This window comes from Rhodamnia argentea, chromosome 8 (genome assembly GCF_020921035.1).
Source record: "Rhodamnia argentea isolate NSW1041297 chromosome 8, ASM2092103v1, whole genome shotgun sequence".
NCBI classification, from domain to species: domain Eukaryota; kingdom Viridiplantae; phylum Streptophyta; class Magnoliopsida; order Myrtales; family Myrtaceae; genus Rhodamnia; species Rhodamnia argentea.
The window spans coordinates 3,189,720-3,206,675 of NC_063157.1; the positions used below are offsets into that span (position 1 = coordinate 3,189,720).

At 41.6% G+C, this 16,956-nt stretch overlaps 1 long non-coding RNA gene and 1 pseudogene across 1 annotated transcript; one reads left to right on the forward strand and one right to left on the reverse strand.

The window, feature by feature from the left end:
- The first annotated feature begins 1,382 nt into the window (after positions 1-1,382).
- On the forward strand, positions 1,383-3,691 carry LOC115744764 (annotated as a pseudogene).
- Positions 3,692-4,566: 875 nt separating this feature from the next.
- Positions 4,567-16,217, reverse strand: LOC115744789. Its single transcript, XR_004015850.1, has 4 exons — positions 16,047-16,217; positions 8,916-8,920; positions 5,888-5,892; positions 4,567-4,576 (listed from the first exon to the last, which is right to left on the reverse strand). It is a non-coding gene; the product is annotated as an uncharacterized LOC115744789 (long non-coding RNA).
- Positions 16,218-16,956: the final 739 nt, after the last annotated feature.

The following is a 16,956-nucleotide window of genomic DNA, read 5'->3' on the forward strand; positions in this document are numbered from 1 at the left end:
ACCCTGTTTCGGACAAAATTAGAAGGCCGAGATGGCCATGAAATACTACAATTCTAGGCGATCAAATCCGATGGAAGAAGTGTTATAGGCGGAGAAATGATCTGATCTTTTAAGATGAACTCAATGGAAGTTACTTGTTCTTAAATTGCACATGACTAGCGTTCAAGTCTACTATTCAAAGATCCAACTTGCAATCCCCGTACATGTGCATTTTTTCCGATCAATTCCTTATACTCGCGTCATTCGGCTAATCAAGTCCTTCCTCCGACTTCAAGAGCCTGCACGAAAAAGCTTTTGTTACTCCGAAACAAGCCCCCCAAGATGAAACCTCCAGCCATAAACATTCTTCCGAACAAAACACTACCCCCCGAGCTTTCCGACTCATTCGCACAAGGGAATGCCAACTAATTAACTGGATTCGGATCTGGAGAGACTTAATCGAAATAATTATGCAAATCCAAGGATTTGAGTAAACAAATTAAAAAGTTAAAAAGAACGACGCACATCACTTCCACAGGCAAGACACGCTTGATATAATGTGAATGATTTGGACACGTGTCTACTGCTACTTTGACTGGAGTTGGACTTGGCCAATAGGACGTGGACAGCACAACACTCGAAGAGTCGCGTTTTTCACGTGAGGAATCGTCCTTTTCACCGTATGGTCGATAAGGAGAGACACCGATTGGCGAAAGGAGCTGGATATGGCCTCCGATAATTGTGGTCTAATTTACGTAACGGTCCGCTAGCGTGGCAATATAATAGTAGAATATTAAGTATAAAATTAAAGGTGGACTCCATTATGACTGTTAAATATTTTTTTGTCATTCATAACACTTATCATTGAGATTACATCGTTATATTATTACACTTTTAGTTTCTCAAATCTCTTTTTAGAATTATGGATAAGTTGTCGTATTCACAAAATGAGTAGATAACATGTGTTTCTGAAGTAATAATGTAATCGGCTTTGTCCACGTGGCACCCGTTCAATGGTGAATGTGTCTTCAACGTAGCCCGGTATAAGTCGCACAACACTCCTTCACTTTTTTCTCAAATGCAAAAAATGGAAACAAGAATTGAAATTAATTAATTTCTAATGCAAAATGACTAAAACTTTCGAATTGTTTTTTTTTTTTTTCGTTGACATGCAGATCCCCATATATTTTGTTCATAGTTTTCAGCAAATTAAAAGACATCAAGCAAATCAAAAGGTGAATATGAAAGTCCTAGGCAATTTCGCCATGGAAAAGTAAATTAGTGTCCTGTTCTTTTTAGGATTTCGCTGGAATGATAACTGTGAAAGTAACCCATGTTGTGACTTTATGGCTAAAAAAAAAAATTGAGACGCTCATCCTCTTCTTGCTTATTAATCCAGTCCATTCAACTTTTTCAGCATCTTCTACGTCGGAAACCATGGCGGCCTCTGAAGTAGAAGTAGCCCTTTCACTGGCGATAGTCAGACTCCATGATCTTCTCCACGAGTACAAAGACATCATCATCTACCCCAATTTAGCAGACCGAATCTCCCACTCCATAAGCAAACTCCAAAGGATCCTGAGCACCAGCACACACGCCGAGCTCAACGACGACCGCAAGCGAGAGCAGCTTCAGCTTTTGGCTCGTACAGCTGAGGAGATGGAAGAATGCCTTGTCCGATCGTTTGGAGATCCGCCGTCGAAATTGCGAAAGGGTCATCTCGCCAAGGTGTTTGCTTTAGTTCGGTTCTTCTCGGCGACGAACCGAGTACGCGCCTGGGAAAAGATGGCCAAGGATTTCATGAGGACAGTGCAGTCTTTGTCCGGCGAGCTCACATCCTCCCGGCCTCCTGCTAGAGAAGGCCGATCGGACAACAAAAGGGCAACCTCTTCATCGTCCAATGAGAGGAATCGAGATAATACGAGGCAGAGGGTCGAGTCCGATATCGTGGGCCGTGACAAACATGTGAAGGAGCTTCGGGACCGGTTGATCGATCCCGAGTCCAACCTCCAGGTGATCTCGGTGGTGGGCAAACAACCCTGTGGCAAGACCGCACTGGTGAGGAGCGTCTTCAACATGCTAGAGATCAAGAGTCACTTCGACTGTCGCGCTTGGCTTCACGTCACCTGCCCCGGGGCGGAGTCCTACTGGATGAATAACCTCCTGGTGGACATCCTGAAACAGACACCAGTCCAGGATCTGCCGAAAGACTTGGAGCACAAGGAAAAGGAGCAGCTGTTTGAGATGCTTCAAAAGTCGTTGATGGAGCATAGGTACTTGATAGTTTTGGATAATTGGGGTGACGCCGAACTCTTCAGCGAGCTCTTGGTCCCGTTCGTAGACTCGAAGAATGGAAGCAGAGTGATCGTCATGACGCGTAATGCAGAAATACACAAGTTTGCAGACCCTTGGACGCCTGATCTCCAATTACTTCCCGACTTGACCAATAAAGGGTGCGAGGATTTGCTGCATGTAAGCATCACCGGAGGAGGTAGCTCTATTGACGACGATTCGCGATCAAAGATGACCTTCACAGAGGAAATTTTGAGCAATTGCAACCATTCTCCCCCGGCAATCTCACTGCTAGGAGGACTTTAGTCCACGGTGAAAGTGAGCAATTGGGCGGACCTCCTCAAGCGGCTCGAGAATCGTCCCCCCACCCTCGATGATGTCATAAGCTTGAGCTTGGACGAATTGCCTAGTATGATGAAGCTATGTGCTCTTTATATGGCTCTGTATCCTGAGGAGTACTAGGTCCCCAAAAGGAGGCTTTTCCGGCAATGGGCGGCTGAGTGGTTATTGGCAGAGGCTGCTGACGTGTTAGCAGAGGACTATTTTCGCGAATTAGAGAGAAGGAACTTCATTTGCGTGGTACGGCGGAAATTGGACGGGAGCGCCCGATCATGTCGCATGCCGGCTTTTCTTCATGAATTTTGCCGTCGGAAAGCAGAATATCTCAGACTTCTTAGCATAGAGGAAGAATCGAGGGTCAAGGTCGCCGAAGCCGAGCAGAATGGCCAGCATCAACCGGTGCGAGCGCAAACCACGGCGAAAGGACATCACAGTTGCCAGGTCCAAAGCCTATGGTCTTTTGCCCTGTTTAACACCAGTAAGCTAGGGACGCTGGGGAGAGACATTGTAGTTCCGGTTGGATCATCGCAAAAATATTGTTAATTCACCGCTTTTACACCGACGCCCGGACTTGCTGAGGGTACTTGATCTCGAGGGTGTTTACAAGCCCGAGCTCCCTGAGGACTTTGGAAATACCCTGTCGAACCTAAGGTATTTGGGATTGAGATGGACAGTGCTGGATTCGATTCCAGAATCAGTCGGGAAACTGTCGCTCCTGGAAACCTTAGATCTCAAGCACACCAACATAACCAAAGTGACGGGCGCCATTTGGAATGCGAGGAGCCTCCGACATCTGTACCTGAGCGAAGCATCGTTCGATAAGTCCGTCCCAGGACATGTCTCAACGGGGTCTAAACTCGAGACGCTATGGGGTCTGTTCATTGAAACTGCTGACAGCCCCATGATAAGCGTGTTGAAGAAGCTGCAAAGCCTGAAGAAGTTGGGTGTGACATGCCGTCCCGGAGTGGTGAAGGCGGTGAAAGAAAGTGTTTCGAACCTGACCAAGCTCGAGTCCCTGAGATTGAGATTGAGGCACCTGTTAGGCCAGCCTGCAAGGCTCGATTTGAGTGAAGTGCAATGAACCGTGAGGTGACATGGAGATGGACCACTAAACTTGACTTTTAATGCCACAAATTCCTTGGAAGAGACAACTATGATAATAGGGAATATGGTAAATCTTCCCTAATCATCTCCAGCAAAATTAATTAACTAAGGTGGGAACATGTGTGTCCTTGTCTGCTAGCAAATGCGGACCAAGATATAACTCTGGAACAAGAATGCAAATGTGAAAAGGACAAAACCCGACTCTAATATTATGTTAGAAAGTCCAATCACAACAGAAGGATAACGTGGTTGCTATGCATGCTACACATCAACAGAACAGGCTATCGTGGTTATCGGGCAAGACTGAAAGAGGGGGAGAGAAACAGAAAAAAAGGACAAGAGATAAGAGATAAGAGGAGTGCTCCGAATCTGCACCCAGTGCAATGTGCACTGGGTGCACCTCAGAATCGTCTAGTTCTAATGTCATGTAAGAAAGTCTAATTTAAAAGCTTAAATTGATAAATAGATAGAGATTACATTATGTAAAGATCATATAAATTCCATTATGTTCGTAACAAAAAGTCTTCGCCATGTAAAATCCGATAAGACTATGCAAATCTGCAACGACCAAATCTAGCACAACTAAATTGCTGGAAAGGACTACTGATGAATGCATGCTGTAGATGCACGTAGGAAGACAAAGTTGCATTTTGAAAAGGAATCTAAAGTACCTCCCCGCCTGGACCCCCTAAAGCTTGACTTATAATGCCACGAAACTCATTATTAGATAATCTTGAAATTCTTTCGTATCTCCTTCAGGGACAGTGACTCTGCTACAATTAAATTGCTGAAAAGTCACGTGGAGCACGTGCATGTTGAAAAGAAAAGAACGTTCCCACTCAACTGAACCCTCAAAGCTTGCCTTTTAATGTTTGTTATTAGGTATAATCATGACAAAGCAACAGAAGGAGATTAGAATAGTGGGCTTAAAATGACAAGGCAAACGGGTGCCGCGCCCGTATGAACACAGGTTCATAAACTGAGGAAGTTCGTTGCCAGAGATAATTAAGGTAAAAGGAAATATGGAGAATCTTCCCTAATCATCTCTAAACCAAAATTAGTTAACTAATCAACCCCGTTTAGGAGGGAACATGTGTGTCCTTGTCTGTCAATAAATGCGGCCCAATATATAACTTTGGAACGAGTTTGAATTAATTATCACATTTGGCATTTTGGAAATGTTTGTCTAGCTAATTCTTGCGGTGGTAGTAGATGTCGCTATACTTTTGAATATTAGATTTAAGATAAAATTATCCAAAAAGCCATAACTTTATTATGAGGTGGCCAATTCAATGATAAACTTTTCACTTATGTCGATTTAGTCCTAAATACTTTTAGCGATTTACCAATTTAGTCCTTCCAACCAATTTTGTTTGTATATCACTAATGTAGATGTCAGCCTGCTTACATGGCATAGCCGTAACCGATGTGAAGGATTTTGAGTTCTTGAATTTTTTTCTTTCAAATTAGTGCTAGCCTAGCCACGTAAGCTAGCCGATGTCCACGTAAGTGATTTTTGACTAAAAATTGACCGAAATAACTAAATTGACCATCATAGATAGGTTTGGGACCTCTTGAATAACCATCTCTTATATTTAGGCTAACAATGTTCAACCATTTGCGGACCATGCACTTAAGCTTGAAGATTTTTCAACTTTTGCAATTTGATAATTTTTCTGAACCATCATTCGGAGGAAAAAAAAAAGGGCAAAAATATATAGTTGAAAAAAAATAATGCAGAAGAAGAAATGGGGAATTTCTATGTAATTTGATATATCATAAGGAACATTACATCAGTCTATATATAGGCTTTATAATATATCACTATCTAAGGCAACATATCAATCAAGATACACACAATCAAAGATATACACGTAATCTTGAGAGATACAAAAAATCAACAGAAATATCTATAAATAAGAAATCATCCTAGAGAATCTCTAATTATCTCTAACATATGTGAAGAGCAAATAAATCTTTTCGTCAAGCGATGTGAGATATGTCAAAACCCTCTGTCACGTGCAAGCCATATAAAGAGTGACAAATGAAATTTGACTAATAGGGGTGGATATAAACTTGATAGGAGCAAAACTTAATTCCGATATCATACTAGATAGTCAAATTATGGCAGGAGGCTTTTGTGGCTGCTGTGCAAACTAGACAACAATAAAACCGGCTCTAATATGATTATCGAACCAAAACCACAATATTGAGGATGAACGTTGAGACTGAGGGAGACTGAGAAAAGGATATTAATACTTATTAAAAAAAGAAAAAGACAAGATATAAGATGTCCTGGTGCAATGCACTCGGTGCACCTCAAGATCTTATAGCTCTTATACCAAATTAAAAAGTGTAATCCAAAAGTTTAAAAGTTGACAGGTAGAAGTCGATTATATAAAGAGTACATAAACTCAATTGTCAAATGATGTGTGATAGTTCAACAATACTAAGGCGTTCCTAACAAAAGGTCTTCACATCGCAAACGCGGATAAGACTGCGCAAATCTGAAATGATGAAATCTATACAATTAAATTGCTGGAAAGGACGACTGATGAATGCACTGTTTGCGTGCACAAATGAAGAGAAAGTCATGTGGAGAACTTGCATTAATTTTGTAAAGCAAACAAAAGTACCACCTCGCACGGACCCCTGAAAGCTTGACTTTTAATGCCACCAAATTTATTATTAGAGATAATCCTGACATTGTTCTATCTCCTTTAAACATATGCACATGTAATAAAGTCACGTGGAGTACATGCATGTTGAAAAGAGAAGAACGGATCCCGCACATGGCAATACTTTTGGAATAGGATTTCTATTTTAGAAGTGTCTTTGAAATAGAAATTTATTTGGTAATACAATTTCTGAAACGGAAATCCATTTGGTTAAGAATCTTCTTTTTTTTTTTTTTTTTTTTACTTTCAAAGCATGTTTTTACTTCAGAAATAGTTTTGGAGCCACTTAAAAAAAACATTACTTAGCTTCAGAAGTAAGAAAGTTAATTTATGCTCAGAAGCAGAAGTAAAAAAATCATATTCTAGTTATAAATTAAAATTAAATTAACCATTCTACCCCATTTAGGTGGAAACACGTGCGTCCCCATCAGTCAACTAACGCGAAGAACAAAGGGGGCACAAAATGACAAAGCAACGCAAAAGGAGAAATTTGACAATCCCTCCTAATTATCACGCGCGCCCCTTTCTATCAACACTTCGTAATAGAATTAATCAACCATTCAACCCCATTTAGGACGAAACATGTGTCGGTCAACAACGGTCAACAACTGTGAGCAGAAATGATTTTTGAATTTTATATCAATATATGATGTAATTCCTAAACTTTAACTTTGTTCAATGCGATCTATGAACGTTAGCCCAATAGTTAATGTGATCTCGAAACTTTTAATTCATTCAATATGGTTTCAAAATTTTTTATACATATTTAATTTAATACTGAACTGTATAAAAATGTTCCATATTATTTTTCTATTAGCTCAAGTTCATGGACATTATTGAACGTTTTCATACATTTCACAAACTAAATCGAACACGTACCATAAGTTTAGGAATTTTCATTGAGCAAATTAAAAGTTCAGGGCTAATATTGTATACTACACTAAAGTTCAAGAATCATATTAAACAAATTTAAAGTTTAGGGAAAAGTGTCAAAAAAGTCTTATACCTATTGCATTAGTGCTAATTCAGTCCTAAACCTTTTTTTTGTGCCAATTCGGTCTTAAACCTTTTGTATTTGTGCCAATTAAGTCCTAAACCTTTTATTAGTGTCAATTCAGTCCTAAACCTTTTTACAATAGTGCCAATTTAGTCCTAAAAATTTTACATTCATGTTAATTGAGTCAATTCGGCCAATTTTGATTGGAAATCAACGACATGGATGTCAATCATCCTACGTGGCACGGTTGGCGCTAACGTGAATATTTTTTAAATATTTTTTTGATATTTTAAATAATTTTTAAAAATAATTTTGAAAGCTTAAAAATTATTTAAAATATCAAAAAAATATTTAAAAAATATTCACGTTAGCGCCAACCGTGCCACGTAGGATGATTGACGTCCATGTCGTTGATTTCCAATCAAAATTGGCCGAATTGACTCAATTAACATAAATGTAAAATTTTTAGGACTAAATTGGCACTATTGTAAAAAGGTTTAGGACTGAATTAGCACTAACAAAAGGTTTATGACTTAATTGGCACAAATACAAAAAGTTTAGGACTGAATTGACACCAAAAAAAGGTTTAGGACTGAATTGGCACTAATGCAATAGGTTTAGGACTTTTTTGACACTTTTCCCTTAAAGTTTACGAACCACATTACACGATGAACTATTCATGTCATTTATTCTTATGATCAAGAAGGGCCATAAAATGAAAAAACAAACGTGTGCCATGCACATATGAACATGAGGTGACATTTAGCCTTCAACCTTCACTTTTAATGCACAAATTTGTTGCTAGAGATAATTAGGATCCAAGGAGATACGAAGAATCTCTCCTAATCATCTCCAACAACATTAATTGATGATTCAACCCCATTTACGAGGGAGCGTGTGTCCTTGCCTGTCAAATAACGTGGACCCAAATAAAACTTTGGAATGCGGTTGAATTTAATTATCACGCTTGGTGTTTGAAAAAGGATTGTCTAGCTAAGTCTTTCAAGTTATGAAGCCATCAATTCTTCAAAGGCAACAATATAATAGAAAAGTTGCTAAATATAGATTATAGGATTAGGTATGGATCATTAGATAGCCTAAACTTGTATTCGATATAAGTAGAGTGACTACCAATTTTTTGCTATTAAGTAAGTTAGTTTTGTTCTATCCACTCTTATTTGAATTAGGTTCAACGTTTATTCAATTTTCACCAAATTACCAACTTCTCTTATCTCTAATAAAAAAAAATTATTTTTCCAACTTTTATTACCTCTCTTACATTAAACGTATGAACTATAACATGAAATTACCAATGTTAATTTTGACAGACTAGCCTGCTTGACTTCAACTAAATTATTAACTAGTTTTAACTTGCCCGCTCTAATTTGAGTTATAGTAACGTTTGTTTGGTATATTCAATTTACCAACCTTTCTTATCGTTTACCGACTCTTGTTATATTTACTAACTCTTTTTAGAAATTACTAATCTTAATTACACTAATTACCAACTCCTATCAATCCACCACAAAACCTCATGGTTTCATCCTTCTATCTGTGCTAAGCAAAACAAGCATCATTATCACCATCTTGAAGATCAGTATGTGTTCCCCAATTAGAAGCCTTCACGATGCAAAATCAGATAAGGCTATGTAGATCCTGAAACCACGAAATCTAATCCCTACGATCTAACTGCTGAAAAAGACTAGTGATTAATGCAATGGTGTTCATGCACATGCGAAGACAGTCATGTTGAAAAGGAAACAAGGCAACCTAGTCACGCGGACCACTTCAAAGCTTGACCTTTGATGCCACCAAATTAGTCAACCGTTTGACCCCACTTAGGAGAAGGATGAAACACGAGCGTCCTTGTCCGTCCACAAATGCGAACCAAAAGGGACCCTAAACGACAAATTAAATGTGTTCCACGAACATAAGAACACAGCTTAATTTCCACCCACATTATCACAGCAAATGTCGGCCAACATATAACTTGGAATAAGGTTGAATTTATTATCATAGTTGGCATTTGAAAAGAATTGTCTAGCTAAGTCTTTACTATACAAGTCGTCGGTGTTTACTGTACAGGTCCTCATCATTCTTTTGATTTTTGCATTTAGGTCGAGAATAGTCAACTCGTTGCAAACCCATGCACTTAATTTGGAAGATTTAAGAGTGAATAGCAAATGTAATCTTTCTACTTTTTCATTTAAAGATTAAGAGATTCTCCTTTGATTGACCGGTTTAACGTTTAGGAAAAAAAAGGAAAAATTTTAATTAAGGGCATAAAGTGCATTTATTTTCTTAAATAATGACTTAAAGTAAACATTATTTCAAATAAGGGATTGAAGTACTTAAATTATTTCAAAAAAGGGCTTGAACGAAGGGCATTTTCGTCCTTTTAATGTTTTTCTATTTTTTTATTTCTCTCTCTTTTCTTTTATTTTTTTTTCTTTATCTTCTTTCCTTTTCCTCTTCCCTCCCCTCCCCATCTCCCTCGCCACCGCCATCTCCATTGCCACTTGCCAGTCCCGCATCCCCCTCCCTTCTGGCGCCGCCGCCGACCACCATGGCCCAGAGGACGAGCCCACCTTCTCAAGCATGTCGGCCTTGACCGTCTAATCTGCCGCAAGAGTTTATCCACAAAAAGAGTTTTATCTTTAGATTCTTATCTTCTCTCTGAAAATGAAGTTAATCCTCTCAGGCTCGCCCCATGAGTCCTCTTTGTACTCTTTCTCTCGATGCTACTTCAACTGGAGAAAGAAGCTCACCAACGATGACGAAGACCAAACCCTCGCTTCAAGTTCAGTTCCTCTTCCAACCACTTCTTCGATGATGACGAAGATCCTATCCATGAGAAGCTCGACTGCTCGGTCCCTGGTTCTCTCGCTCGGTTCTAGGCCCTGCCGAAGAAGCTCCGCGCCGCGCTTCACCTCTTCAGCAAGAAGCATTCCAAGTTCCACGCCATGCGTAGGACGCACATGGTCGGGACGCTCTTCGGCAACTAGCAGGGCCATGTCCATCTCGTGTTCCAGGACAACCCGAGTTCGGCCTCGGCCTTCCTGACCCAGCTCGGGGTTCCAACGAGTGTCCTGGTGCATGAGATGGCGTTGCCGATGAGTGTCCTGGTTAACGAGTCGGTCTACGAATCCATAAATTCTTTAAAGGAAAAAATTTAAATCGAAAAGTTGCCAAATATGGATTTCCGATTAGGTATGCATCACTAAATAGCCTTATTTTGTATTTTATATATATATATATATATATATATATATATATAGCTAAAAACGGATCAAATGGATCAATTTGAATCATAATATTTTCGATCTAACTCAAATCAGATCCGTTTCAGTCGTTTAACGAATTTACTGTTCATTACTGATGTCAAAAAGTTGACAAAAGGACATTACAAATGTCAATATTTGTATTGGGTGCTTACTTTAGTGCCAATATATATTTTTTTAGATCACTTAATACCAATTTTTTTTTAAAACTATTATTTCATTGGCAACTCCGGTGAGCTTCGCCGAAAATTTGACATGCCACTTACGTGACTCGCCGAAGCTTCTAACTTAGCAATTAAAAAAATTAAAAAATTAAAAAATTAAAAAAATTAAAAAAAAGCTAAATGAACTTTAAAAAAGAAAGCTTTTTGTTGCAGCGGTTAGGGCTTGGAAGCCCTCGTAGCCGCCGCCCACCATCCCTAGCAATGACCGGCGAGGGGTGGGGATGGCTGAGGGGTGTCGTCGGAGGCTTCGCCGGGGCCGGCGAGGCCTCGATGGTGGTCGCTAGAACCGTCCTTGGCCATCCCCCACCCCTCGCAAATCGATAGTGAGGCCTCGGTGGGGGTCATCGAGCTCTGACAAGCCCCTTGGCCATCCCCCACCCCTTCTTGGCCCCTCGTAAACCCACGGCAAAGTCGACCCTCACCATGGGTTTGCAAGGGCGGCCACGGCCGAGCCTCGCCGACCCTGGCGAGGCCTCGATGGGGGTTGCCGAGGCTTAGCGACCCCCCTCGACCATCCCCCACCCCTCGCCGGCCATTGCTGGTGATGGTGGGGCTGCGGCGACAAGGGCTGTGTGAGCCTCCACCGCTGTAACTTCGCTTCCTTTTTTTTTTTTTTTGGCTATTTTTCTGTTTAATTTTAATTTTTAAAATAATTAACTATTTTTAAGTTGAACAGTCCACGTGGATACCATGTGGGTTTATTTTTTAAAAATTGAGACTTGATATTAAAAAATTCATAAAAAAATGTGACGTGTATTGGTTGGTTGGAATTAGTACTTAAATAATCGTTTTTTGTCGGAATTGGCACTTAGGTGATCTTTTTTTCTTCGATTTGGCATTTAAGTGATCTAAAAAAAATATTTATACCAAATGAGTGCGGCACATAAATATTGACACTCTAAGTGCCATTATGCCTCAAAAAAATCCATATCAATTTACCCTTAAATCTTCTACATTATACGGATCTGTCCACGATTTCTTTTTTTCGAATTTCCCTTGCACGGCCACCAATGAGCAGAGGCCACGTGGGAAAGAGTGCACCGTTAAGAAAAACAACTCCAATTCAATGGAGCAAATTTCACCTCTTTGCTATCTATTCCTTACACCTGGCTCTTACGTTCATATAGAAATATTTCCAGCACGTCCTATCAAAATAAATACAAAACCGAGCTTTGATTTCGACATTTTCACGACCAATCTTTTTTAAGGACGTGCTTTTCTGGTTATTTATTCTTCACGAAATAAAAAAATATTAAGATAAATTTAAGAGTGAATGACATATTTAATATCTTTTTTTTTATGATCCAGGATCCGCCGGTCATAATCAAGCCTACTCACCAGCCACCCTTTGAGCGAGGCGAAGGCCATTTCCGACGGCGACTATACTTGGAGGGAGGTTGGCCCCGTAGCCCACCAGCAAAGGTCCCCCACTTAAGTCCGAGAAACGCGTTAGAAGAGTTTCGAACCCCCGACCGTGGCTTACGCAAGAGTCAAAGGGTTTGATTCTCACCAAACACGCCATGCCCATGGTGGGTCATATTTAATATCTTTTTTTTTTTTTTTTTTTTTTTTTTTTTTTTGATGACCCAGGGAACCCCCGCACGGCCGGCAGCCGGGGGGTAAACCCTGGGGGCAACACGTGCTAGCCACCACACACGTGCCACCGGGTAAGTCACCTCGCGACGCCTCCGGGATTTGAACACTCGACCTTTTGCGAGAGGAAGAGTGCGCAAGCCGGCTGCGCCACCCAGGTGGGTGGTCATATTTAATATCTTTATTTGCTTCTTAGAACATTAAAAAGATTCTCCTTTAATTGAGAGGTATAATAATTTTAAAAAGGTTGTAAATTGCCACATTTGAATACGGCATATGTTCGACCAAAAAAAATACGACATATGACCTTTTCTTATTTAGTTTTTCCCTCTGATAAATGACCGTGGAAGTCATGCGACCATAGTCTAATAAATGGAGTCTTATTCAATGGATGTGAGTCGCGATTAGACATTTGAGATGGTAGCCGTGTGGCACTTTGTCACAAAATGACAGAGCAATTGTCAACAATTTCGAGGCAGCAAATTTAACCTTTTTGCTATCAATTTCTTGCACCTGGATCTCACGTTCATGTAGAAAAAAAATTGCGACCACTTTCTCCATGTTTATTGTCAAACTTAATGACCCGGATTAGAGGGAAAATATGACCCTTTGGCATCCTGTGCAAAGTACTAATTGTTCACGGAAATGATCATCGATGGCTACTAAGATAAATTTAACGGTGAATAGCACATGTCATTCATCTCTGAACTTGCTTTTTGAAAATTAAAAGATTCTCTTTTGATTGAGAGGTATAATAGTCAAAAAAAAAAAAAAACCCACCACATTTGAACTCGACATATGACCTTTTTCTATTCGGTTTTTCCCTCATGTAAATGGCCTTGGGGGTCTTACAACCAAAGTTTAATAAATGGAGTTTTATTCGATCTATATGTCTCATGGATCGACATTTAAGATCAGGACTGTGTGGCATTTTAACCCTATTTCACCTCGTAATAAAGAGAATATGAGTGTTTTTAGAGAGAATACTTTATTTTTCGTATTGACGTTTTGTGATATTACAAATGAAGGGGAGGGGTCCCTTTAATTTTAAATGTAGACCTTCCCTTAATCAAACGGTGGAGGTCCAATCTTCCTATATACTAGCTACTCCCATCAATTACAATAATTTTCTGGAATATAAGTGTTCATTGCCCATAATACCCTAAAGAACACGATGAAGTATTCATGGAAACTATAGATCCCTAAAAGTTTCAAGGGATGGCCAAACATCCTGACCACCTCCTTGGCCTTTAGCGCCTTGAAAACCTTCTGATCGGGCATTCTCCCCCACCTCCTCCTAGCTTTTGACAATCCTATTGAGATTGAGACTCAATCTGCATGTGAGCAATTTTCGATGACCATTGGGTGGAATGACTGCCTTAGAATTTCAAGAAAAATTATAACAAAAGTCCTGTTGTAATTGTGTCAATTTAGTTCAATTTTTTTTCGCCAATTAAGTCCTAAATATTTTCATATTTTATCAATTGAGTCCATCCAACCAATTCTAACTATAAATTGATGATATGGATGCTGGCCATCTACCGATCGTCCTATGTGGCATTGTTGGCGTTGAAGTGATTGTTTTTTTTTACTTTTTGTTATGTTTTTTATCTTTCTTTTCTTATTTATGGCTAAGGGCCGTAGGAGGCTATTGACGAGGGTCGCAACCCTTACTCGGCGACTGCATGAGGGTTGCAAGTCCTCGTCGGCTGCGACAAGGGTTGTGGCCCTTGGCTAGCTGTGAGCTAGAGTTGCGGTCGATGAGGGCTCGCTCCCTAGGCACTCGGCTGCAATGGGTTGCGACCTTGAGGTTGCCATGGACGAATTGGGGTCTTTGTGCAACAAGAAGATGAATTGACCATGAGAATCGATTATCAGCTCGCGGCCTTCGCTAACAGCAGGGAGAGGGTCGCGACCCTCACATCCCTCCCTCTTATCTAGGCGAGGCATGCCACCGGATAAGGGGTGAGGGTCACAAGCTCTCGCCCAATGGCAGGCAAAGGTCACCGAGCTTCCGCGGTGGCCGGCGGCATCTTGCCGGCCCTTAATAATAAAAAAAGAAAGAAAAATTAATAAAAAATAAAGTTCGCTCGAGTGCCGTTAATGACACCAAGGATGGTCAAAGGACATTTGGTGTCCATGTCATCTATTTTCAGTTAAAATTGACGGGATGGATGCAATTAGCAAAATATGAAAAATTTGTGACTCAATTGAAATAAAAATTATTTCGATCTGACCGTGCACAATTTTAATAGGTTTTGTAAATAATGTGCTCTGACAAGAGTCAAAGTTTGAAGTTTTCTTGGTAACTCACCAGGGAAAATAATATGTTCCCACGCCCGGGATATGAGTCCTGGGACCGCCACTCTGTTCAAGGTAAGACGTCAAAGTACGAAGAACTTTTGTAAGCTGAATCGAAGCGAATTGACTCGTTAAATCTTAAATGCTGCCTCCTCCTCACTCGTCATCCTAAACTCTCCTCCTCCTCTTCTCTGTCTCTCTCACAAACCCCAAACAGAAGTTTCTGTAAGAGGATAGGAGACAGTACCGATAAACGGTTGGAATGGAAGGAATGTCTTCACATCTAAAGGAACTATGGGAGGAATGGGAACTTCGACCCATGGTCCTCCTCAGCTTCACCATTCAAGTTCTGCTCATCATCCTTGGGCGTCACCGCATGTACCGGCCCCAACGTGTGGCTGAAGGCTTTGCTCGGGTCGTGCTACTTGGCAGCAGATGAGACAGCCCTCTACGTGCTCCACAAGACAGCATCCAGGCTCAAGCAAATGCAGCACGACCTCGGTGTCGCTGCCATGGAGCTGAACTCGAATGCCCAGATGACTGCATTCTGGGTGCCGTTCCTGCTGATGCGCCTGTGTGGTCCCCGACACCATCACGTCCTATGCCCTTGAGGATAACGAGCTCTGGTTGAGGCATTTTCTCATACTCATTGTCCAAACTGTGGGCACGCTGCTCATCTTCTTTCAGGCGTTGACAGGCTCCGGCCTCTGGGTTCTTTCGCTTCTCATGATTGTCTCCGGCCCCATAAAGTATGGTGAGAGGGCCTATTTCCTCCACGCTACGAGTACCGAGCATTCCAGGAACTCAATCCCGGGCCCTCCTTTCCATTACTCGAACATCCTGGAGCAATATATGTTGAAGGAGGCCGAGGGCTATGAGATCACGCCGTACGAGGTGATCGAGGTACACTGAGTGAACACCGGACACAATTCGAAGGCCTGCGGAGATCTTTCGTCTTGCGATGAAAGGCCGAATCCCTCGTCTTGTGATGAAAGGCTCTTATCCGAAGAATTGCAGAAGAGGAAGGACAAACAGAGTGGGGAAAAGAGGAAGTGCAGCCAATCTTTGTTAGCCACAGCCAGAGGCAAGTCCAACTTTTTCCGGCGCCTTTCTGGGGATGAATATCTTCTACCAGAAGAGATGAAGGAGCGCAACCGGGCCGAGCTGGCAGTAGCCAAAGAACCGATCGTCATTTTCCGGCGCCTTTTCACGGATCTTGTGCTTAGCTTCCAGGACAGTGACACCAGCCAGTCTATACTCGAGGATAAACATTTTCAGGTGGTATTCAGAGTTATCGAGATTGAACTGGGACTCATGTACGATTTGCTCTACACAAAGGCAATGGCGATCCAAAATCCATAGGGCTTTACCCTCCGCTCCATTAGTATAGCGTTCACCGGCATGGCCTTGGCGCTTTTTACCTTGTCGGACAAGGTCGAGTACTCCGAGTCCAATATCTATGTGACCTTTGCGTTGCTCGGGGGCGCAATTTTCCTGGAGATTTACGCACTGTTCGTTCTTCTCTTCTCCGGCGAAACCGCTTGGGGGCTCAAGGACCGCAGCCCCACCATCCTGGATCTTGTTGGACAGTTACAACCACTGCATAACCGGCACAGGTGGTCTGGTTCTATGGCACAGCACAATCTACTAAGCTTCGCCCTCAAAGAGAAACACCTCTGGTCTGGTGCCATCCAATCCTAGAGTTGCTACACGTCGACAAGAAGCTTGTGAAGTTCTTGTACAGGGGCGAGGAAAAAGTAAGCGACTTCCTAAAACGATGGGTCCTGGGGCATCTCAAATCCCAGCAGACGAGCGTGAACGAAGTCCAGATCAAATGGACCTTCCGGGGACATATCATACTTGAGCGGGAAAATTTATTGGGCGATTTCAAATGGAGCATCGAGTTAGAGTTCGACCAGAGCGTCTTCATCTGGCACATCACGACTGGACTCTTGTGCCGCCCGGAAGATGGGAAGGCTCTTCCAGAGGCTTCCCAAATGAGCAAGCACCTGTCTCGGTATATGCTGTATCTTTTGGTCATGTACCCTCTTCTCTTGCCGATCGGAGTCGGGCACATCGAATTCCGAGACACGTACGTTGACACCATGAACTTCCTGAACGAGCAGAAGCCAGACGAGAATGCCAACGGGCCGAAAACCCCTTTCGCC